The sequence below is a fragment of the Schistocerca serialis genome, chromosome 2 (genome assembly GCF_023864345.2).
Source record: "Schistocerca serialis cubense isolate TAMUIC-IGC-003099 chromosome 2, iqSchSeri2.2, whole genome shotgun sequence".
In the NCBI taxonomy this organism is placed as follows: Eukaryota; Metazoa; Arthropoda; class Insecta; order Orthoptera; family Acrididae; genus Schistocerca; species Schistocerca serialis.
Window position 1 is genome coordinate 640,872,853 of NC_064639.1, and position 26,040 is coordinate 640,898,892.

Genomic DNA, 26,040 nt, shown 5'->3' on the forward strand with positions numbered 1-26,040 from the left:
GAAGATGATGGAGAAGAGAGAATCAGAGAGAGAGTGGATACTGAGTGTCTCTACTGTGGGGATTTCTACTCCGTTTCTAATGAGGGCTGGGTCGCATGCCAGAAGTGTTTCAAGTGGGCACACAATTCATGTGCTGGCATAGACAGTGAAGGTGAAGAGGAAATACTGATTTGTGACTATCGTTGAAAGGGCTAGTAGTTAGTGGTTTAGTGGTTATTAAGCATTGTACATTTTTCAGAATGACATTAAAATATTCTCTTATTTTGAAGAATGACTTTTCAATTGTTTAAATTACACATTCCTTAGTCTGAATTGTCTTTTATACAACGTTTTGTCGTAGTTTAATACTTTGACTTTCTTTGAAAAATTGTAAAAAATGCAAAATGTATTGTTGTACGTGATTTTAAAATAAGGTACATTAGGTTACACTACAAGGCTTTTTTTTATAACTTTAAGAAGTGCCTCCTTGTGTTCCCTTATTTTATACACATTGTTAAACATTAAGTATCCCGTTCCGCCCCGAGTTCCCTTACATTCACCACGGCCGAAGCATCTGACCAGGCCAGATAATAATGTTCCTGTAAGATTTCCATCTGATGATGAACCTGTAGTGGCTTGAAAACTTAGTACAGACAATAAATAGTATCAAAATTCAAAAAGCGACTGGCTGTACGTTGTACCCAAATGAATCGGCTAATGTACTAATAATGTATGGACGTGTTTTATCTGATTTCTAACAGTTACTTTAAATTTCAAAATTAAATTTGACAACAGTGTGAAGTCTGGACATGGTAGCTAACCTGCCGAGATATGACGCTGAAATAAACAGTTTGCCTCAAGATAACCATCAATTAATAAAATGATGTTCAACTATAGATGCATAAACTATATGACATTATTTAATGAAAGAGTGAAACGAAATATGTAAACATCCAATGGTTTACATACAGATGTTGATTTGAACATACATCATGATTAAATAAAAAATCAACTTCCTGTTCTTCACAATAAGTATGGAAAATAACATTCATATCTTCTGCGTTCATGATAACTCAACTGCAACAGACAAAACAAGCCACAGCATCTAGTGTAACCCAGAATCACACTACATAGCAGCATATTCTAGTATTATTAACGAAGGATCAACAATACGCCTCCTAGAACAATATAAATAAAAAAATTCTTATTTCGAAAACACTTGTAGGCAGAAAATGAATATTATCCAAACCCGATAGAATCCCTTGTAAAGTGAAATACAACTTTAATAAAGAAAAAATACCGGACTAGGGATTCCTGTGTAATGCCATTTCAGTAGAAAAAGAAGGGATTCTATAAAATAACAAAAATTCTAAATATATAGATCAAGAGGTCAGTTTTTCGACAAAGAGATTAGGCAGATCCTAGCGTACGCAGTTACTTTTAATTTTACTGGAAGCGATATCTATCCTTTTCCTAGTGAAATACGCTTCAGAATCCTTACATTTGTCCTCTACTTATTCCTTCTTAGCTATTTTGCATTTCCTGTCTATCTCATTTTATAGACGTCTGTATTCCTTTTCACTGGCTTCATTTACTGCATTTTTATATTTTCTCTTGTGATATCCAGGGGATCCTACTTGCCCTTATCTTTTTAAGTATTTGATCCTCTGCTGCCTCCACTATTTCATTCCTCAAAACTACGCATTCGTCTTCTATTGTATTCCTTTCTCCTGTTCTTGTAAATCGTGGCCTAATGCTCCCTCTGAAACTCTCAACGGCCAATGGTTCTTTCAGCTTATCCAAATTCCATCTCCTTAATTTATTATCTCTTTGCAGTTTCTTCAGTTTTAATTTACAGGACATAACCAGAGTCCACATCTGCCCCTGTAAATGTTTTACAATTTAGAATCTGGTTCCGAAATGTCTGTTTTACCTTATATAATCCATCTGAAATCTTCCGGTGCCTCCAGGTCTCTTCCACGTGTACAGCCTCCTTTCATGATTCTTAAACCAAGTTCTAGCTATAATTAAATTGTACTCTGTGCAAAATCCTACCTGGCGGCTTCCTCTTGGTTCCTCTCCTCCAGTCCATATTCACCTGCAACTTTTCTTTGTATTCCTATTCAAAATTGACGAATTACAGTCACCCCCGCAATATTTTACGCAAGAGGATACCATAATCATTTAACTGTACAGTACAGCTACATGCCCTCAGGAAAAATTACGGTTGTAGTTTCGCCTTGTTTTCAGCCGTTCGCAATACCCACTCAGCAAAGACGTGTTGGTTGATATCACAAGGCCAAATCAGTCAATCATCCAGACTGTTGCCACTGTTAACAGAAATTTTCAGCCACATAATCTAGATGGTAAGGTATTTATTACAAAACGTGGCTCACAAGGTATATTTTTAATTTCCTATTTCCAATTTCTTGCTTCACATTTGATGGTTTTTTTTTTTTAAATACCAGAATACATAACTGCATATTGAACCCTGAAGAAGACAAAGTCTACTTGAAAATTATTATTTTATTGAATTTTCTTATTTTGAGAATCTGTTTTAATTGTAAAAAACCATTCACCGGCAAAGATCGCATAAAATATTTATTTAATTAAGACAACCGGTTTCAACAGACTTTGCTGTAAGGTTCAGATCTTAAATTCTTTTTGCTGTTAGACATATTTATTTTATGCTGAACCTCATGCACAAAATGTTAAGTGGATAAAAATCAGCGCATTATAAAAGGTTTTCTACCGCAAAAATATTTAAAAACATAAAGCACGTTTTGCAAAAGGCCATGTCCATATAAATATTACCTACAGATATTTGTTACATCATAAAAACACGATGGACAATAGCACATCTGTTTACATGTGCTGGACATAAATTGTGTCTTGCGTTGTGTTTACGTAGGACATAGTTCAGCCAACACGAAATTTTATAATCCACAACAAAAACTATCAATAAGTGAATGTATTGTGAAGTGAATGTAAAAATACCAACGTAACTAAAAAGGCTTCCCTAGTATGCACAATTATTTACGGTACGGTCCAAAAGCCAGTTAACATTTGAAAATGCACTAATTCACGAAATGATGTAGCTAGAGAGGTAAAACTTGATACGCCTGCCTGAAATGACATGTGGTTTTATTGAAACCAAAAACGAGTGCAAAAACCAGCCAACATGTGGCACTGGACAGCAAAAAGTCAGTGACGCCGCATGAGAATCGTGTGAAGGTGAGCTAGAGCGTGAGAACACCCAGTGGGCAACCCAACACAAATGCAGCTTACTGCTGCTCGGACACGTCAAGAAGAAATGGAGGCTGTAGCGAAGTGAGTTCATCTCCACACGCTCAGGGCAGCGATGGTGAAGTCGCACGTCGCTTCGACATTGTTTGGAGAGCACTAAGCTGTACCGTCCAATGCTATTCGTATAAAATCCAGCGTCATCGTAACCTGGTAGCCGCGGAGACCATTTGCGGTGTAGGCACTTCAAGAAAAGGGGGAAGATGGCGATCAGTTTTCTAACGTGTTGTGGGCCGAAGAAGCACATTTCACACTCCGAGGGTGTGTCAGGACGCACCACTGCAGAACTCTAGCTAACTAAAATCCTATAACAGTCGTGGAAACACCAGTGCACGACGAGAAAGTCACGGTGTGGTGTGGATTTACATCGATCGTGATCGGACCCTTTTCCTTCGAGGAATTGTACGGTACTGCTTTTTAAGGGGAGACCCGGGGCAAAAAATGGAAAAAATTGATTTTTATTTTTTGTTTCATTAAAATCTACGGAATCTCCTGAACATTCTGATATATTATTTATTTGATGGAAATATTATTTTGTTGGTATTATTGTCCTTTACTGTACATTTGCATTGTCAGTTTTCCTCCTCGCGACTTACATTGACTCATGTTTCCGAAACTATTTACTATAGAAGGCTGTGGTTTTGTTGTTTTGTAGTTGACCGTCTGCTCTGTACACTGTATTGTGTCCGTAGCTCTTTGTTTGAATGGCGCGAAGTGTTTCTGTTTAGTGGGTTTTAGTTCGCGCAGCAAGCAGACATTGACAGCATTTTGCAGAAGAAAAATGACAAAACCACGCGGAATATTCAAGAAGTGAAGAAACAAAGGTAACAGGTATTACCGAAAATGTGTAGCTGATGAAGCTCGTTTGAGTAGATCACAAGGAACTACAAGCGACAGCAGTGACAAGAAAAATGCAGTGCCCACACCCTCTCCCCCAGTGCTTCAAAAAGGAAAGTTCACTTTAGAGTTTATTAAGAGCTCAGTATAGAAAAAGGCATGGATACGAATGTAATTGTGGAGTTCGGTATTTTGGCTCGTGTTCGAAGTGAAGCAGTGAGTTGTTCTCTTTGTGGTCGTGCAGTAACACTGTCTGAAGATGAATCAGATAGGAAAGGAATTGTTCGTCATTTACGTGTTCCCTGTCAGAACTGCGAAGTCTCCAAATCGTTTTGCACGTCAAGCATGTGTAAAAACAACTTGTATACTAATAACATAACATTAGTATATGGACTGAGGTGCATTGGGAAGAGTCGGGCAGCTGGGAAAATGTTGTGCAGCATCATGAATTTGCCAGGTTGTCCTACAGAGTATGAACACTACACAAATGTCATTGGTGATTGTGTAAAGGAAATGGCTACAGATTCCATGGTATCTGCAACAAAAGAAGCAGTGGAAGTAAATGATGGTTGCACTGATATCAGTATTGCCTTTGATGGTTCCTGGCAGAGACGAGGACACAAATCTAAGAATGGAGTTGCAACAAGTGTTGACACAGGAAAAGTCCTGGATCTTGAGATTTTGTCAAAATATTGTCAAGGATGCACATGTGCTGCCGTGGATAGAGAGGGAGTAGAAGCTCATAAGCCAAACTGTGGAAAAAATTATGAGGGAACAAGTGGAGGGATGGAAGTGGCTGCTGCAGTAAATATTTTTCAGCGATCTGAGGAAGAAAGGAGAGTTAGGTACATTCAGTTTTTGGGAGATGGAGACAGCAAGTCTTTCAAAGCAGTAGTGGACAGCAAACCTTACAGTGTGCCCCTAACTAAACTAGAGTGTGTAGGCCATGTGAAAAAGAGAATGGGTGCACGTCTCAGACAGTTGAAAATAAAACTTGGCAAAGGAAAGCTATCAGATGGTAAAACAATAAAAGGTCCTGGCAGACTGACTGACAAGGTGATAGATCAGTTTCAAGATTATTATGCCAAAGCTATCAGGGACAATACCAATTATTTGCACAAGATGGTGACAAACGTGTGGGCTATCTACTATCATAAAATTTCAACTGATAACAACCCCAAACATTGTTTGTCTCCTCCTCCTTCTGAGACATCGTGGAAATATAGAAAATCTGCAGATGAATGATCTCTGGAAGATTTTAAGCATAAAAACAGTGTGCCTCAAGCAATGGAGGCTCTGAAGCCTATATTTAGAGATCTGGCCCAACCAGATCTATTGAAAAGTTGTTTGCATGGGAAAACACAAAAGTCAACGAATCTTTCAATAATCTTCTCTGGATTCACATACCAGGACGTGTATTTGTTGGGATGAAGACCCTACAGTTAGGAACGTATGACACTGTAATCACATTTAATAATGGATGTAGCGGCAGACTGAGAGTACTTGAGAAGCTGGGAGTGATTTTGGGGAAGCATAGAGTGGAAGGTCTTCACAAAGTGGACAACAGAAAAGTGAAAAAAGCTGAGGTTTTAGCAAAACATGTGACCAAAGAGGCATGGAAAACGAGAAGGCAGCTGTTACTTGATAGAACCGGTGGTGAAGATGATCTAGAATATAGAGCAGGGTGTTTTAAACGTCCTTCTCTCGGTTTATACATTTTTCACTACAAATGCCCCGTTCTCTCATAAACTATTCATCCTACTGCACTGAAACTTTTAAAGGGTCCTGCACAACTATCCAGTAAGCCATGGATCTACAATCAAGAATATACTTTCAGATCAGCTATTTTTATGTATATTTATGTTAACAAAATTACAGGCATTGAGTAAAATATTTGTAAAACCTTTTGTTTTGATGCAAAGCCTTCCGTCGTAGATCAGTAGAATAAAGGGTCGGTAGTTAATATATGGCAGAAATTTCAAATCCGTATCTACAACAGTCTCTGAGATAATGGAACATTGACATTGGTGAATTAACATGGGCGAGATAGGGGCCCGGGTCTCTACTTAAACGGTCAGCGCAATAGTCGTGAGGTACGCTGACATGTTAGAGAATCGCATCATGCCTAGTGTGGCTGATAGACACCTGCTGGGAGGTACGGTTTCTGTACAGAACGGCTCTAAACCCCAATAGGCACACTTGTGAAACATCTCTGCGGTGAATTCTTTACGACAGCCAAACTGAGAGGCAATTAACAAGTTCCACTCATACAATTAGTCAGTATCCTGACTTAGCCCGCTTCTGAAAAGACTGCAAGATGTGAAATACACCTGTAATTAGAGGTGGTTTGCTTATCTCGAGTTTTATACATGGGAGCTACAAAGATAGCTTAGGAATTATCCTATGAAGTCCACACAGTATTTTAATAACCTGTTAGAACCAGCAGCATTTTTAACAGAATTACTACCTTCTAGGGACCTGATGAAATTCACAAGTGAATCTAATGCTCACAAGTAAATCTAAAGTTTTTACTCTCTCCATCGTTGTTGGCGACGGTATCTAGGAGGCACACAACTGCAATATATTTTATTATTTGATAGATTACATACTTCTTTAGACTACAAATTACTGATGCAGATTATTCATACCATATACGCATTCAGTTTCCGATTACACATTCAGTCATTACGTGTATTACATTGATTCAACGAAATTCATCAAATAAAGTCGATGAGTGTATAGCCGATATCCAGTGGTATTCTGTAATACCACTTTACCACGTAGGCGTCCGGCCCCGGTAGCTGAGTGGTCAGCGTGACGGAATGTCAATCCTAAGGTCCCGGGTTCGATTCCCGGCTGTGTCGGAGATTTTCTCCACTCAGGGACTGGGTGTTGTGTTGTCCTAATCATCATCATTTCATCCCCATCGACGCGCAGGTCGCCTACGTGGCGTCAACTCGAAAGACCTGCACCAGGCGAACGGTCTACCTGACGGGAGGCCCTAGCCACATGACATTTCATTACCACGTAGGCAAAATCACGTTAAGTTACGGAAAACTTTTTGTTTTGTGCTACAGAACTTACGAAACCCAAACGGACAGTGGAGTGTACCAACATAACTTCAGATGAACAACTTACTATTGGTTCTGGATGTAAACCACTAACAGTTATTGGGTCTAAGAACAGAGCGACAACGGCTGTTACACCTTATCCTTCAGCCCTCGTACGAAATTTTATTGTAGCAAATAATCCAAAGATGGATATTGACTGTAGGTGCTCTGTCACTATAAATGGACAGAAAAACAACATGAATATCTCCAAAAAAATTACTCTCAAGCTACGTCAGCATAACTCAATAAAAACTGTTTCGAACTACTGCTTAACGTTTAAGATACTTCCTGCTGGCAGCCTGTAAAATGTCACCATTGCAATATTGTGTGTTTCCTGATACACTGTTGCAGCACAATATTCAAAAACGTATTCAATTCAACATTTGTTAATTTGAAAGGCCCGGAAGTCATCCAAATTTTTCTATATATGTCATTTCCCCTCTTTTCTGTTTATTGCTTGCACTGTAGTATGATTGATATTAGCTTGCAGCCGTCGACATCCGATGCCGAAAAAAAATTATTACACACTTTTAGAGGTTACCAATTGACTCAAGATTTATTGTTGCAACCGTGCATATGGAGTGCATGAAATGAGTACATTTGCAGATCGATAGCACAACAGGTTCTGAGGTAGCAGGTATCGCCCTGTGCTGAAACACCCTGATTAGGACATGGCGTAGCCTCCACAGGCGACATTGCAGGCGCTGACTCTGGCATCCAGTCGATCGTAGAGGTGGCGAATACTGTCCTGCTCGAACTGTTCACGTACTTCTGTAACAGTTGTTCTTGAAGAACGGTCACTTCTCTATACGAAGATCGTATCTGTTCTTTCGGACAAGTCCGAAAGAACAGATACCATCTTCATATAGTTAAGGCTAACCAGCCATTGACCTTCTTCTTCTGTGCTGGATGCCCACGCATTTCCCGAACTCTTACGGGACTCGGTAAGATTGTCTGCCGCGAGTATGTGTAATGGGCAGGGGCACTACGAATGTGGTGTGTGGACATTAAGTTGGGAATGTGGGTCTCACGGGGAGCGTGCAGATCCCGGGTTGGAGTCCCGGCCGGGCCCACAGAGGTCCCTATTGGTGCATATCAACGCCTGTCGACAGCTTAGGGCCTTGATTTAATTATCATTTCAGTCACTTCTCGTCCCATCATATTCCACACGTGCTCGCTTGGAAACAAGGCCGTGCTTCCCAGGTAAGTTACTCCACGTCTTGTAGAGCACGCTGAGTTTCACGGGTGTCTGTGGGCGACCATTATCCTGTTGGGGCAACACATCACCTTCCTATTGAAAGAATGGCAAAAAGAACGGGTCTAACAAATTTCTGCTCATACCGAGCGCTGGTTAGCGTCCCCTCCAGAAACACCAACGCTGAACGAGAGTTGTAGCTTATCCACCGTAGACCATAGGGTCTCGCATGCAGCCAATGCGTCTTGGACGAATGCACTTTACGAGACAGCGCTCATCAGATCTACGTCGTACGTGCAAACGACCATCACTTGCGTACAGGCAAAATCTGCTTTCATTGCTGAAGACCACGGGATGGCATTCTATCTTCCAAGTGATCGCCTGATGGCACCAGTCGAATCACGCATGTAGATGTTGCGCTGCAAGTGAAATACGGGCTAATAACTGGCTCGCAACAGTTCGCATTGACAAGTCTGGACTCACAAGCCCTGTTATGTATGCTGTGGTAGCTGCATGATCTGCCACTGCTGCCCTTACAATATGGCGATCCTGGCGAGCGTCTGTGCTGTGTAGACGCCCAGAACCTCGTCTACGGCTGTGAGGATATTCGCGCGACCACTGACCCCACCATCGTCGCACAGCTGATGCAGCATGCCCAGCTTGTGTGGCAGTTCTCCGAAAGGACCATCCCGCTACCCGGAAGGCCACAAGTTGACTCTTTCCAAACACGCTCAGCTGGCTGTAGGAGGCAGGAGTGCGTCTCTGTGGCATGCTTGCCTCACATGTTTCCAACACACAGCCTTCTGGCTGTGGGCATTCCCTATTAAACGGTAGACACGATAGCGCTCTGGTAGCTATGGCAGTGTCCTGTCTGTTGGTGGACGACACTGAAACCGTCATCAGTACATGTACCACCACTCAGGTGGCATATGGGGTCATCGATTCAAAATCGACGTCGTCTTTCCAATTGTACTAATTTTTCCGGTAGCGTATATACGTTCAATTTCTATGCTTTTCCTATAATATTCTGCTATATATAACAAATTTGCTAACGTTCCATCTATCCTTTCATTTTCCGCTACGGATGCGAGAAGTTCATTCTTTTTGTTAATGGGAATTCTTATTTTTTACTACAGAGAATCTGCAAATAAACTGGTATAGAAGCCCGTATTCAAATACAGAGATACGTAAACAGACAGAATACAGCGCTACGTTCGGCAACGCCTATACAATAAGACAACAGGAATCTGGCGCAGTTGGTAGATCAGTTACTGTTGCTAAAAAGGAAGTTCATCAAGATTTAAGTGAGTTTGAACTTGGTGTTATAGTCTGCGCACGAGCGATGGGATACAGTATTCCGACCTAGCGATGAAGTGGGGATTTTCCCGTACGACCATTTCACGAGTGCACCGTAAATATCAAGAATCCGGTAAAACATCAAATCTCTGACATCGCTGTGGCCGGAAAAAGATCCTGCAAGAACGGGACCAACGACAACTGAAGAGAATCGTCCAACGTGGCAGAAGTGCAACCCCTCTGCAAATTGCTGCAGATTTCAATGGTGGGCCATCAACAAGTGTGAGCGTGCGAGCCATTCAACAGAACATCATCGATATGGGTGTTCGGAGCCGAGGCCCACAGGAGTACCCTTGATGACTGCGCGATACAAAGCTTTACGTCTTGTGCGGGAACGTCAACATCAACATTGGGCTGTTGATGACTGGAAAAATGTTGCGTGATCAGACGAGTTTCGTTTCAAATTGTATCGAGCGGATGGACGTATACGGGTATGGAGACAACTCATGAATCCATTGACCCTTCATGTCAGCAGGGGACTGTTCAAGCTGGTGGAGGCTCTGCAATAGTGTGGGGCGTGTGCAGGTGTAGTGTTATCGGACCCCTGATACGTCTAGTTACGACTCTGACAAGTGAACGTACGTACACATCCTGTCTGATCACCTATATCCATTCATGTCCATTTCGCATTCCGACGGACCTGGGCAATTCCAGCAGGACAATGCGACACCCCACACGTCCAGAATTACTACAGAGTTACTCCAGGAATACTCTTCTGAGTTTAAACACTTCCGCTGGCCACCAAACTCCCCAGATATGAACAATGTTGAGCATATCTGGGATGTCTTGCAACGTGCTGCTCGGAAGAGATTTCTAAACCCTCGTACTCTTACGAATTTATGGACAGCTGTGCAATATTCATGGCTTCATTTCCCTGCAGCACTACTTAAGACTTTAGTCAAGCCCATGCCCCGTCATGTTGCAGCACTTCAAGTTGCTCTCGGCTGCCTTATGCGATATTAGGGAGGTGTACCAGTTTCTTTGGCTATTCAGTGTAAAAGCGACAACCACGGTGGTCCTTTGAATATGTGTCCGAAAATGAATCGTTGCCACGGTGCATGGCGCTTGTAACGCCGGAAATGCATATCATCCTATTTCCATCTATTGTACTATTTTTTCCCTTATTTTGTTACCTGAAGATATGACATTTCTGTGTCTTTATATATTGTAATTATTTTACTATTTCGATGTATAATTGGTTTGTTTTATAAATACTATTTGTATTTTTATGCTGGGTCTTGCCTATTGAAAACTATGCTATCGAACGATTACATCTATAGGTCGTGTGGAGAACCAGAGTGTTTCGGATCTTTGGTAGTGTTAACTCTGCCGCGGAGAGCGCGGGCAGAGGAGAGTTTGGCTGGAGTAGGACGGTAGAGCAGGTGTGTTGTGTGACGCTCCCGCGAGTTGCCGAGCTTTCGGGGTTTGGCAGCATGTAATTGCGCTCGACTTGTTGTGATAGTTTCTGACACGGTGTCGCGGACGGGAAGCATTAGCTTGCGCACATGAAGAACCCGTTTCGCCTGGTGACCGTGTCAAGAAGAAGGCGCGCCAACATCCAGCTTCTGCAACAGCGACGGCCGACAATGAGTGACTGCCGCCACCTTTTCGACTGACGACTTCAAACCTTCAATCAGCCAACAAGGAAGACTGAAAGCACGTAAAGTTTTAGAACTGTAGGGCAGACCTCAGCTTTTAAAATTGTTCCATTTGCCTCACAAAATTACAGCAACTTATGATGAACCTTTGTTGCTCGTTGTCCCAATTGCATTACCAAGCAGGATCCCACCCGAGTGTCGTTGAAATTCAGACGCCAGCATTAAAGTAATAGCATTCCATTTCACTGCTTTAATTTCAAAGTTCAGTTAAGGTATTCATAGCTGGCTACAATATTTAGATTACACAAGCACAAATTAAGAGTGCTAATATTGTTACAATATTTTAGCTTACCTGTGCCTGCAGCTCAGCTTGGTACGTACTAAATTTTACTATTGTTAATTGTTCAGAATCATTTAATTCAAGTTCATAGTTAAATCTCTTATTTCTAAATTGCGTAGATTCAAGTAGCTTTTGAAATGATTGTTGAGGTAGCCCAAGACTAACCTTATTTTATTGAATTTCGTAGTGGTTCAGAAACAAAGTTCACTATTAATTTCAGTCACTAAATTAACTTGCAATTTTCCGATTTTATTAATTCTTTTGCTAAATTAAGTCATAGTGTAGCGAAATTTATTACTTCCGACAAACATTCAGTTTTCACACAACACGTGTCAACCTACAATTGCCACGCTTTTAGTGCTAACTATATGTGCAATAACCTTTCTTTTTCTGTTATGATAGTAGTTGTCCATAGGACTGGCGACCGTAATTTTCCCCAAATCTCAAACACCTAATTAACGCCAGTTAATTGTTAACGTAACGACCGCACATTTACTTCCTTTATTAAATTTGCCCCTTTTCAAAATTAATTTCCACCAGTTTTATTTGCATTTTTCCTTTCATTTAGATGTAACCCTTTCCTCCATCTTTACCGGCAGATTAACTTCGATGACGACTGCTTTTCCCAAATTTCCATTAGGTACACGCGGTTTCATTTTTACTGTCATTAAGGTAGATAAGTGAGGGGGAGGTTACACGCTGATGAATGAAAGTTCTTCTGACCACTTCCGTGTGTTTGTGTTCCTTGTGTGCTACAGGCTGTGTGATTGACGCAGCGTATTGTAAACAGGAGAATAGTCTGGTATTCATCTCGGAAACAAGCCCAGATGGTGTTTGTTTACTGCCAAGCAGATGAAAACGGTCGAGAGGCAGCACGGATATGCCAAAAAAAGTTCCCTCACAGACACCGACCACATCATACAACATTCGTCTGTCTGAAGCGACCCGTGGTCACACAAACGCCCAAAAAGGGTATGAAATGTTGAATAATCGGGTTTCTGCCGGTTATTCGCTCTTTCCTGCAAGATATTTCTGCTGCGTGACTCGCAGATTTCTTGAGCTGCTATCTGATACTGATTCCAGTGTGAAGTCAGTCAGCCATTTATGCCTATGTAGTGCCAGGCGCTCCCTCTGCGGTCCACGCCGCGTCCGGCGCTCTGTCCGTTGTGTGCGCCGACCAATAGTAGCAACTGTAGCGTTTTCTTCTAGCCTCGGCTGTTCCGAATGGTGTGCACGTACTTTGCGGCTATTATCCGTTGTCAATATTGCTGAATTAAATTCTGATTGACGTCCAAGCCGTGCTAGAAGTTTTATCTTCCGATTGTCGTCATTTAAGCACTGTGATTTAGGATGTTCTATTACCATGCTGTGCCGTCATAGGTGTTCCTCCGCAGTCATCACCCCTTCCCCCTTCCCTCAAGAGTGGCTGCAGTGTTATTTTCAGGCCGATGATGTTCAAATTGCCGGTCGAAATTCGGAAGAACGTCAAGTTTTGAGTCTGTCGTCTGATGTACCATTTAATGTGCGTCCATTGTTACCTGTATTTGGCTGTTATCTTTAAATCCATCTTCATACTTGTGGCCCTTGGGGTCTTGATGTTGCCTCCGTTGCGTCTTCAGAAGATCGAGTGCCGGGTACCAAGCCGAGTTCAGCTGGAAACCGATACCCCGGTTAATAAGAGTCTCCGCGACAGTAACCTCAATAGATTCTTTGATGACGTTGTCCCAGTATCTCGATGCTTGTGTTAAAATCTTGACATCATTATACTTCATAGAATGATTGAGTTCTAGACAATGCTCGGCAATCGCTGACTTAGTTGCCTGTCTCAGTCAGGTGTGCCTTTGGTATTTTTTGCACCTGATGTCAACAGTCCTGGTCGTCTGGCCGATGAATGACGTTCAACATTCACATGGTGTGTGGTAAACGACCGGTTTCTGTAGACGCAAGGTTATCCTTCACACTTCCTAGCAGAGCCTTAACCTTGTGGGGTGGATGGAACACTCTTTTTAATGTTATGTTTGAGTAGAATTCTTCTGATTTTGGCAGAAATTGGCCCGACATAAGGCAAACATGCAGCCTTCTGCGTTTCGTCTTGTAACTCTGCAGGAAACTCTGGTGGGGAAACAGTGCGCAGTGGCTTTTGAACATCTCGAGAAGATTATCAATTTCTGTAGAACACAGATTGTAGATGTTCCATCTCTGTCGTCAATTTATCAGGATCTGACAGAGTTCGTGCCCAGTGAACCAGAGTTCTGAGTACACCATTTTTCTGTGCTTGGTGGTGGCAAGTAGCTTGCAGGTAGAAGTCAGGGTGAGTAGGTTTGTGGTACACATTATGACTGAAGGTACCACATGCCTTCCTCTAAACTAGTACATCTAGGAAAGGGAGTAGTCGATCCTTCTAGAGTTCCATGGTGAATTTAATATTAGGGTGGCGTGAGTTTAGGTGGTCCAAGAAAACATCGACCTCTTCCTTCCCGTTGGATCATACGACAAAGGTGTCATCCATGTACCTAAAAAAGCATTTCGGTTGATCAGGGACCCATGTACGTGCCTCCTCTTCAAATCTTTCCATAAAGAGATTGGCCACCACCAGTGAGAGAGAGCTGCCCGTTGCCACCCCTTTCGTTTGCTCATAGAATTGGCTGCCATATAAGAGGTACATCGAGGTGAATATGTGAATAAGTCCAGGAGACCACCGTCGAACTTTTCTCCAATCAACTCAAGTGAATCATTCAGTGGCATGTGGGTGAACAGGGAGACCACATCTAAACTGACCATAATGTCAGAGTCTGTGATCTGTAGCTGCCTAGGGCATTGTAGGAAATCCTCCAAGTTGCGAATGTGATGAGCACACTTTCCCACATATGGCGAGGTGTCAAGCAGCGAGGTAGGTGGCTGTGCAAACATTGCTGACTATTGGATGTAGAGGAACTACTTCCTTGTGTGGGTTGCCTGCATTCATAGGCAAATCTATTGTTCTCTTTTGACTGATAGGTCCATAACTTATTGTTCTGCCAAGAGGATTATGAGTCCCTGGAGATAATCCCTCCCTTTGATTGACAGGTCCTTAACCTGTTCCTTGGCTAAGTGGTTTTCCATGTTACCCCCACCCCTTCCCCTTCCCCTCCTCCTCCCAACCCCTCAGGAAACCTCAACCCTCTCCCCATCCCTCGCTAATACAGATACACCTTCATGCCTAAGTTATTCGAATAGCCCCCTGTTACTCTACTAATTGGTTTGACTACTTAATTAAATTGATCAGTTAATTAACCCCTCCCCCTCTGGGATATCCCCCAGACCTCCCCCTCCCCTCCCCTCCCCTCACCACCCCTCCCCTCACCTCCCCTCCCCTCCCCTCCCAGAAATTGGCGGAAAGAAACTTAGTTGAAGGGTCATTTGGAGGAAAATCGATTACAGTGTATGGAATATTGTTTAAAAAATGTAGGCAATGTGTGAACTATTGTTTGTTTAAACAATTTTCACAATACAAGGCCATGATTGGAATACAGTTCATTTATTTAGTTAAAGAATTTGTCAGGAAACTGACTGCGGTATATGGAATACTGTTTATTTAAACGGTTTACAGAATACGAGATGGTGTATGGAACAGAGTTTATTTAAAGAATTTGTCAGGAAATCGATCGCAGTGTAGGCTATTTAAACAATGCGGCGCTTTTTTTTGTCCCGATCGCGCTTGGAAACGCTGAGTAGGTTAGTTTATATTTGCTGCCGAAGTCACCGATGTTAAGGCTCTTATTATTTATTTTCCTCACTTTTCGAAGCACACTGATATTTAAGCACAGACACAAAAATCAGAACAACTACATATCTAAAAGTTCATGACATATTTAGAAACCCACCATCACTTTCTGCAGACGGAAAAATTACTAGTATCTCAGTGGCAAAGTATTTTTTACAGATCAAGAAACATACAGCAGTCATATTGTTCTGACAGCTGAATCTTGCAAAAGAGGTCTTGTCTTTCTCAAGATGCCACTCCCCGATTGTCTGTGTGAACAAACGTGCTGAAACATGCAGACGGAAATTTCGACCTCTCCTCAGAATACAGTGTTCCTGTGGACTAATGCTCGAGATAAAGAGAGATCTGATTCAATTTCGATATCAAGAATAGAGTGAAATGAGCCATTTGCACTACCCTTTCACATTAATTGTTTAACAGTTTACAGCAGTCAAACAGATCGCTTAAAACACTCACCTCCACCTTAAGATGATCCTTCTTCGTAATAAAACATATTTTCAATGTCTGAGTATCACACACAAACATTATACAAATCAGGTTATGAAATTTCCACCACAAATAGATCGTAGCGCTAAATATATCGAAGGTCTTGTACGCACCAGTGTTTGAGAGCAAAAACACCCTCCTCCACCACAACATTCCACTAAACATATCTTAGAAAAAGAAAAATGCTACTGATCACACAAACTAGCGATGCCGAGGCATGCACCATTCGTCATCTATAGCGTAGCCACCATCCACACTAACGGGGAGAGAGACCCACATCCAAATGCATGTGTGCATGCAATACAACTATCAGAAACAATAGACTGATCAATCGGGATTTTGACGTCGCAATTGGTTCCCTCTGCTACATTCGGAAGTAGGAAGGTGTTTTGCATTATAGGATAGAGACAACAGCAAATAGCACTGCAAGGCAGAGTCCACTGCAATGTACTGAGAAGCACTAAACACGATACACTTAAACCACGATCCAGTCTGTGCCAGTAGTTGTCATGACTACATGTCAAAGATAGAAAAAATCTGACAATACAAGACTTCGGCCGCGAGCTCGGCTCCAGTTCACCACCGGCAATGGAGGGTGAAGCTTTCACAATGCCAGCCACTCGTGCTGGCGAAATGTCAGTAAAATCATTAGATTAACATCGGCCAAAGAACCCGAGACAGAAGCCAATAGGCAGTTTGTCAACAAGTCGCTACGAAAGCCTTAGCAGTTTTGTAATACAAGCTTTTTCACGTCGCTAAAGTATCGTTACTTGTTGTCAGAATCCTGTATTCTATCATCACGTAGAAAAATATCATTTCTTATCTGTCACGCCATGTATCACAAGACTAGAATGTTAAATTTATTTTTGGCTCATGACTGAGTGCTAAGATCTACCACTGACACAGGACACCTCGCTTTTGAACTCTCTCTTAAGGTAACGAAATGTCACGCCACATTCGAAGTTTCTTAAGGTAACAGCACAGAGAAGTAATATAAGTTTTATATTACATATCACCTGATAAATTTTGTGACACATCTGATTTTATTATGATGGTTGTCACTCCCTGTACAGGTGGATAATTGAGGTATCATTAAAAGATACTAACGAAATGAAAAAAACTCCAACTGAAGAATCATATCTGTGGTGCTCTAGCTATTGCCTACACCCACCAGGCAGCATGTCACTGATATCAAATTGATAGAACAATTAATTAAGTTGATCATGAGAATCACTTTGCACGGCGAGTAATTTTTCTTTTTCAGTAGTCAGATTACACTTATCAGGTAGTTAAAAATGGTAAACCCCTGAGGGTAGACAATGTCATTTCGAGGAACACTATTGAGAACCGACATTTGAAGCTGAAAACAGAAGGACTTTACTGCCAGCAACATACAGTCAAAAGAGAACGATAGGTTTGCTCCTGAATGTAGGCAACCCACACTAACAAATTGCCCTGAAACGAAGGTTGCCCCACTACTACTGCCTACCCACATGCGACACTCTCCTTACTAAAGGAGCGGTGAGCGACTCCACTATGCGGTTGGCAGAACCCCCAAGGGACCCTCTACCCCAGCCAGTACAATGTGGCAGGTGTCTCTCATAACATGCCACAACTAACTGCAAGAAGCAGCTGAAATGCCCCATGTGCAGCTGGGCGCATGACCTGTCTCACTGCAATCTAAAGGAGAAGGAACAGTAAGTGAACTGCAAGGGCCCCCACTCCACCCTATCATACAAATGCTCTGAGCGCCTCAAAGAAGCCACCAGCGAAGAAACGCAAGCTCCAATCAATATCATTGATGAGCCAGCGCCATCCCCATTATGATGTATCATGCAGCGTAACTTGCTGTGACAGTGCGAGAGAGAGACAAAGATATTGCTTATTACTCTGTGGCGGTCAGCGCTCACATAATTATTCTTGGGATATAGTTTTTGTTTGTTCTTGTTAAGAGTAATTTTAGGAGAGGAGAGCCATTCTTGTGATGTAAAAAATCGACGCCATTGCGAGTTTTTGATTCACATTGTAAAATATAAGTGCATATGGAAGGAAATCAGTTAATAGAACAATAAAATATTGTTCATTTCAAGAAGGTACGTCTTATTATACACCCAGCGATATACGGCTATTGTGATTTACTAATAAACACCAGCTGAGAACAGTTCCGACGGGAGCGTTCAGTTCTAGTGAAATAGTTCGATGTTTTCTTCGGAAAAGAAGTCACTTCATGGATCATTCAAATCCACAATAGTAACTGGACATTTCTCAGAACTGAAAGCAATCTGATTGCTATGCAACAGAGCCCCAAAGAATATTTCTCCGTACTTTGGTTACCACTTTCAGATTACCTGTAATCGTAGCCGGATAACTGCCAGAGAGCGAGAACTAAGAAATAGTGGTCAAGGAAGACCTGGGGCGAGTCATCGAAGCAACCCTGCACAAACTATTCCAAGACTGCAGGGAAGCTGTAAAGAAATCAGTAAGACACGCCACAAGGCAAATCCGAGAACAGGACTTTGAGCAGACTCAGACAGGGAATAATATTCATATCACGGTGACTGAATTCTGGCACCCAGAAACACGATACAGACACTGACAACGCACACCCCAACACTCACCCCAACACACACCGCAACAAACAGCCTAAACACAAGCCGCCACCTCCCTCTCCCTTCCTCCCAAGCACGCCACGATGGTCGAAGCACACTTCTGAACGTCGTATCCGTAAATGCAAAACGTGCCAAGTCAGAACGAGGCGTCCTAATGCATACAATACAGCAGCAAAATATCCACATAGGAGGCATCATTGAAACCTGGCTAGCTGACAGCCAAACCTTCGATACTCCTAGGTTCAATACTTTTCGCAAAGACAGTGCCAGAAGCAGAAGAAGCAATAGTAGAGGAGCAGCACTATATGTAAGACACACCATCGTAGCTAAATAAATTCGCCTTCCAGTAGAATTTAACAACATAGAGGCGGTAATCAAACAGCTCAGAGATGGAAACAGACGTTCCCTAACTATAGCCTGTATATATATCCCGTCGGGAACGTGCTTACCCCTAAACGTTTTCCGCCATATGACGACATTCTACCGATTTACTATCTTGAGCGACCTAAACGCAAGGCACCACATGTTAGGGGACACTGTAGATAATGGAAACGGGCGCCGCCTTTTTAACTTCTTCACCACTGAACCAGTGGACAGACTCCCAGTAAACCAGCCGACTTTTATTGGCCACCGAGGACGATCAACACCAGACCACGTCCACTTCAGCCACACCATCTGTGTCAGAGCCCTGCCATGGGCGATTCGATAACGAGCGACCACTGTCAACCATATCGCAACCATCGCCACCCTACCCCAGAACACCCCCGCACAAGACGACAGTACGAACATACGCGAATGAAGACTGGGACAAAAATGAAGACATTCTCTCGAAAAGCCTGGCAATCCCACTCGCCATGACAGACGACGACGACTTTTTAACACTTCTACTTAATTATTATCTACTCGTCGGTAAGGTAATCATCAAAACTTCGAAGACAGATGAGCTGACTTATCAAAAGTACATGTAGTCTGATGTTATCTAGAATCATAAGTAGAAGGTTAAAACGAAAGTTTTCTGCACATAACTGAAATATTCGTAGATTGCCTGGATCTTCATGAAGTGTGTGGTTTACAGTGAAAGTGATTGGTTCCAGTTTTTAAACATTTATTCTTCCGTTCGTAACAGCTGATCAAATCCATAATGACACATTGCAAAGAGGCCGAGTTGTACAGTATGTCTTCGTAAAACAACTCACTGGTTCACAAATCAAGAAACATAATTTTTCACAACTTTAAATCTTAATAAAATAATATTCAAATAAGTAACACAGGTTACAGTTCGAGATATCAGCTCAAACTGCCCGTCCCAGCAGCCTCGCTGCTTCCCTATTTATATATTCTAAGTAATGGATGGTCGCTTGGACCATTATTACTTAATAATGACAACATATTTTTAATCGTATTTACTATTAAAAGTTCCAAAGCTAAGATGTTCTGATTACACAGAATAATACGTCTAAAATTACTGAATTGAATAATATGTGAAATTTATAATGTAAAAATGTTTTAAATGTGAAAATTCCATCTAAATATGAGTGCAATAATGAACTTCACAAACTTAATTAATACACGCCAATTACACAATGACTCACATTCCTAACAATAATTGAAACTAAGAGGTCAAAACGAAACAGGTTTTGATTGACAGAATTTGTAACAGATGCCTAAAATTTCATAATTAGGCGTACATCTGGTTACAACAATACAAGTTTAATTAATAAAGTCATTAAGACAGAATGTTCTTTACAGCTTTCATCCTAAACTTACGTTTTACAATATGTGCCTTCATTTGCAAGCGACAGAATAACTTCTTGAATAAGTAAACTACATTCGTAAAAATCCAATTATTTGAATAGTGATTAATACCATATATTTTATTCCTACCATTTTCACTAATTCAAGTCTTTCCCATTACTACAATGAATGCCACAGTTTGTTAAAATACATCGTCGTTTTTTAATTTTGTAATGGTGTCTGCTAATTAGTTTCCAATTTAGTGTCATTTTTATGAAATTCACGAATCACCACAATACCAATCATTTTAAAGTGAGATATTGTACTACACGATGTCAGGGAATCGAAGTTTTCATTAAGTCTTTGTATATTAGGTATATTACATGAACCCCCCAGCTACTCTTACAAATTTATTTTTAGTGAGTAGCTGCTTACTCAGGAGTAAAAAAAAATTTTCTTAACATTTTGAAGTCTTCCATAACATCACTTTCTATTACTCTGGGTTGGCAGCACACTTCTGTCAGTCCATAACGCTGTCCATCTAATGTCTGCCATCCCTGGTTCACAGGCAACTCCTGGAATTTTCCATTTTGCTGCAATAGCACAGTCCACTGTTAATTCACAGTTGGTGGTTTATGGTCACATTAGGCGGGTATAATGGATTTGTCCTATAGGCAGGGACAGGGAAGAACGTTTCAAATGGTTTTTTTCCTCATTTTCAAGGATTAAGGGTCACAATCATAAGATACAAAAATAATAATAACAATTCCTTAGTAAAGTGTACTGAAAATACAGAATATTATTCATATGAGCTGACTTATCAAAAGTACATGTCATCTGATGTTATCTAGAATCATAAGTAGAAGGTTAAAACGAAAGTTCTCTTCACATAACTGAAATATTCGTAGATTGCCTGTATCTTCATGAAGTGTGTGGTTTACAGCGAAAGTGTTCGGTTCCAGTTTTTAAACATTTATTCTTTATCATTATGGTTACCTAATGCACTTTCATGCTACCCATCAAAACTTTTATCTAATTTCATAACTTATTTTACATTTCCATTACTTTTGATGTCAACTGATTCCATACTTTTTTGTTTTCTTTTTGTTTTTCTCTCACAACTTCTTCTAACCTTCTAGCTTTCTACATGAATGTGTTCACAAGACATAAACAGTTTTACAAACTAACCATAATAACTGAATAATTTTTCAACTTATTAACTAAGACATAGAAATAAGTGTGCAATAATTACAATTATTATATCTTTCTGAAATAAATAATGCAGATTATACATAAATTCCAAAAAAATGTAAATTAAATGAATTTCTATATCCTAAAAAAAACTAATTCTGAAGAGAAGGATAGAAATGATAGTGGAAGATAGTTTTTCAGGTAGGATTACAGGTGAGTAAGAGATGTAGCTTCTGAAACCGAAAAGGAAGAAAGTCGAATGCTACATATTCAGGAGACCTAGTGCTCGCCACACTCTTGACACAAAGATGGTGTCCTCCTGAAGGCACACATGTTATTTATTTGTTTCCACTGGTTGGTGCTTTATATGGTTTCAATTCTGTGATGTTTAGAAGGCCAAACAATTTCCCAGATCTTGGGTAAACTAACCTGAATGCGTTGGGGTGAGGGATGGATTGAATTTTGAAAGGACCTATGTATATGTCAGGCAATGGCCTTGCCGCAGTGGATACACCAGTTCCCGTGAGATCACCGAAGTTAAGCGCTGTCGGGCGTAGTTGGCACTTGGATGGGTGACCATCCAGGCCGCCATGCGCTGTTGCCATTTTTTGGGGTGCACTCAGCCTCGTGATGCCAATCGAGGAGCTACTCGACCGAATAGTAGCGGCTTCGATCAAGAATACCATCGCAACGGCCGGGAGAGCGGTGTGCTGACCCCACGCCCCTCCTATCCGCATCCTCCACGGAGGATGACACGGCGGTCGGATGATCCAGGTAGGCCACTCGTGGCCTGAAGACGGAATGCTTTATGTATATGTCAAAGAATTTCTTTAATTCACTGGAGATTGCTTCTGATTTCTCATGGGTTTTTACAAGGACAAGGTTATCTATTTTATAATTGGTGGGTTTCAACCTTTTGTCATGCCTGTTTTTTCTTATTTTGCCTTGTTCTTCCATGAGTTTCTTAACAACTTCTTTCCTCTCTTGTGGACTCATAGCCTTGCATGCTGTAAATTCTATTAGTTCCACGGGGTTAGAAGATGGATGGTACGCTGATATTAACACATGATTAATGCCCTCATCCTCAATAAATGTTTTCCACAGTTTTGATGTGAACTGGGCTCCATTATCTGAATGTAGGTTTTTCGGTTTCCCTACTTTGACAAAATAATCTTTCCTGATTTTAAGATGATGTTGTTGCTTGTGGCTTTTTTCAAATACATTTTGAAAACAAATCTACCATTACAAAAATATAACAAAAGTAACCTTTGGCTTTAGGCAATGAACCATATAAATCTGGAGCTGCAAGTTGTAATTGTTCCTTTGGTAAAACATTTTGTATGGGTCCCCTGCTATTTTGATTATTAACCTTAACTCTCTGGCACTGATCACAGGAAGATAGTTGTTTTCTTACCCTTCTAGTGATATTATAAAAATATACATTTTCCTGGATCATTTGTACGCACTTTTGCGCCCCACAATGTACAAAACTTTCATGGACATATTTAATTAAAACCTCAATATATTGCTCTGGCCAGCACAGCCTCCACGCATCACTGTCCACACTCCACCTTCGAAATAGAATACCCTTATGCACTTTGTAATATTGATCAACTTTTTCATATCCTTTCTTTCCTAAATAGATTTTGACTAATTTCCAGTTTGAATCGTGATTTTGGTATCTGCGAATGTCGTTACAAATTTTCCTAATCTCATTCTCATCTTTTACCCCGTTTAAATACATTATTCTGAATTCTTTCTCATATTCACTACTGTTGTTCTCATCTTCACCCCCCACTGGTAATCTAGACAAAGCATCGGTAATTAAGTTATCTTCTCCTTTAATATTCTTATGGAATAATCAAATTGGTGAAGAAAGAGTGCCCATCTAGTTATCCTGCCATGGTGCAAGGTACACTCTTGTATGTATATTAAGGCCTTGTGGTCAATATATACTATTGCTTTGTGTCCCAACAGGTAATTTTTAAATTTTGTCAATGCCCAGTGTATTGCTAATAACTCCTTCTCAGTAACAGTGTATGACTTCTCGTGCTTCTGCAATGTTCTACTGGCAAATGCTATGGACCTGTACTCTGTTACTCCATCCACAACCTTTCCCCAAAAAGATGAGCCCCAAGTCCATAGCCACTGCTGTCAGTCATAATACAAAAGGGTTCTGACAAATCAGGTCTGTACAAGATCTTACTGTTACACAGTTTATCCTTTATAGTGTCAAAAGCCTCTTGGCGGTCTTTATCCCAAACCAGATAGTGTTCTTTTTCAATAATTTGTTCAAACTAGGTGCATCTAAAAATTGTGTACTCATAAATTTCCGGTAGTACCCACAGATCCCGAAAAATGACTTTAATTGCTATTTGGTTTTTGGTACTGGAAATTTTGATAAAGCTTCTAACTTATCTTTGTCTGGTAATATCCCTTTTTCTGAAATTCTATGCCCCAGAAATTTTAATTCCTTAACCCCAAATTTACACTTTTCTAATTTTAATGACGTACCCCCCTCTCTCAATCTATGACATACCTCATGCAGTACACTAATGTGTTCTTCCCAACTTTTCCCTGTTACAAGAATATCATCTACATATACAATCAATTTATTCAAAAGTTCTTTTCCTAGTACAAAGTCTAATGCTCGAATGAACTCAGCCACAGGTACATTAAGCCCAAAAGGAACAACACAATAACAATAACATCTCCCCCCATAAAAGAATGCAGTATATTTTCTGGAATTGACTTGTAACGGAATTTGATGGAAACGTGCTGTAAAATCTAGGCTTGACAGATATTTAATGTGTTCAAATTTGTTTAGTAATTCGTCTATGTTTTCTGGATGGTCTGTCTCTCTCTCTAGGTATTTGTTTAGATGTCTGGAGTCTAAAACAAGCCTTACACCACCATCATGTTTTGATACTACTACCAATGGGTTATTATACTCACTGTTACATCTTTCTATCACTTCCCAATCTTCCATCTTTTGCAACTCTTTTTCTACAGCTTGTCTTTTGGAGATCGGTACACCATAATGCTTAATGAAAAATGGTTTATGTGGTTTTAAGCTTAGACTACACTCATAGTTTCTTACCTGCCTTGTCTGTCACTGAACACATCTTTATACTACTATAGTAAATCACTTAAAAGTTCAGCCTGATCACTACTTAACTTTACTGCTTCCTTGATTTTATTCTCTACTAATTCAGCATAATCCTCAGTACTACAATCTTCTTCATAACTCTCCCCGTTTGACCATAACTTTTCATTAGCACAAATTACCTTTCTAATCTGAAAATTTGGATTAGTACACTTTTAAATAATTAATTTTGCTTCCTGTTTTACTTGTGTTTTAGTGTTAGTAATTCTTACTTTTCTATTACACCAATCAAACTCTGCATTAACATCATGTAACCAGTTCATGCCAAACAAAATATTTTCATTCCATGTAGGCTTTCACGGCCGGCGTCTTTATCAGTAAACTCTTCCGGGCTAAGTTGCCGTGGTCGATCTGTAGAACTTCTTCTCCCTGACGTTTCGTTCTCAACTACGGAGAACATCTTCCGAGGTGAGTCGACTCACCTCGGAAGATGTTCTCCGTAGTTGAGAACGAAACGTCAGGGAGAAGAAGTTCTACAGATCGACCACGGCAACTTAGCCCGGAAGAGTTTACTGATAAAATATTTTCAGTTAAATCAGGTACCACAAAACATCCTTGTGAAAAATATATTACTGCCTGCCTAATCACAACTTTACTATGTCTACCAGTTGCTCCTTTGATTTTTAATCCAGTTTTGGATATTCTTCAAAATCACAATTATTTTTCAGTTGGTCCCTAAATTTCTCTGAGATGGCACAAATAGGGCTACCTGTATCCAAAAGACAAACTCCCTCACAATTAGTAATTTCGATTTGAATATATGGACAGCCCAAAACTTTTTTTTCTATTTTCTTCTTCCTCCTTTAATAACTCATCCTCAATTTCTGTAAACCCTATGTCATTTACATTACCTTTATTCATACCTTTAGCTTTACATTCCAAAATTTTATTCAGAGCCATATCAGATGCCTGCTTAATACTTTTACTTTCACACACAGATTGTATACCATTTAAATCACATTGTTTGTTATTTTGCACACTGCAAGACTGTTGACGAGTTTCCCTATTCCAATTTGAATGCAACTCTTCACAAATGATTTTAATTACTGTCTTTACCCTGTCACAATCACTGTATTCCTTATATTCATCCCATAATATCTCTAACATTACATCTAAATCATTATAGTCACTCATTTCACCCTCACCTGATGATGCTGAATTAGTCTTGACTGGCACAATCAGATTTTCAAAAACTTCACTTACACTACTATCCTCCTCTCTTCCACAGTTAACCAAATTTTTCTTAACCTCTAAGTACACAATACCATCTAATTCCTTTTCCAAATCATCAACACTACAAATACTTCCATCATCATTCTCCTCACAAGTACTCGAATCACTGACATCCTCATCAACATTTCCACAAATACTAT

The 26,040-nt window shown here is 40.6% G+C and overlaps 1 pseudogene; it reads left to right on the plus strand.

The window, feature by feature from the left end:
• Positions 1 to 21,987: 21,987 nt before the first annotated feature.
• On the plus strand, positions 21,988 to 22,105 carry LOC126459123 (5S ribosomal RNA; annotated as a pseudogene).
• The last annotated feature ends 3,935 nt before the right edge of the window (positions 22,106 to 26,040 follow it).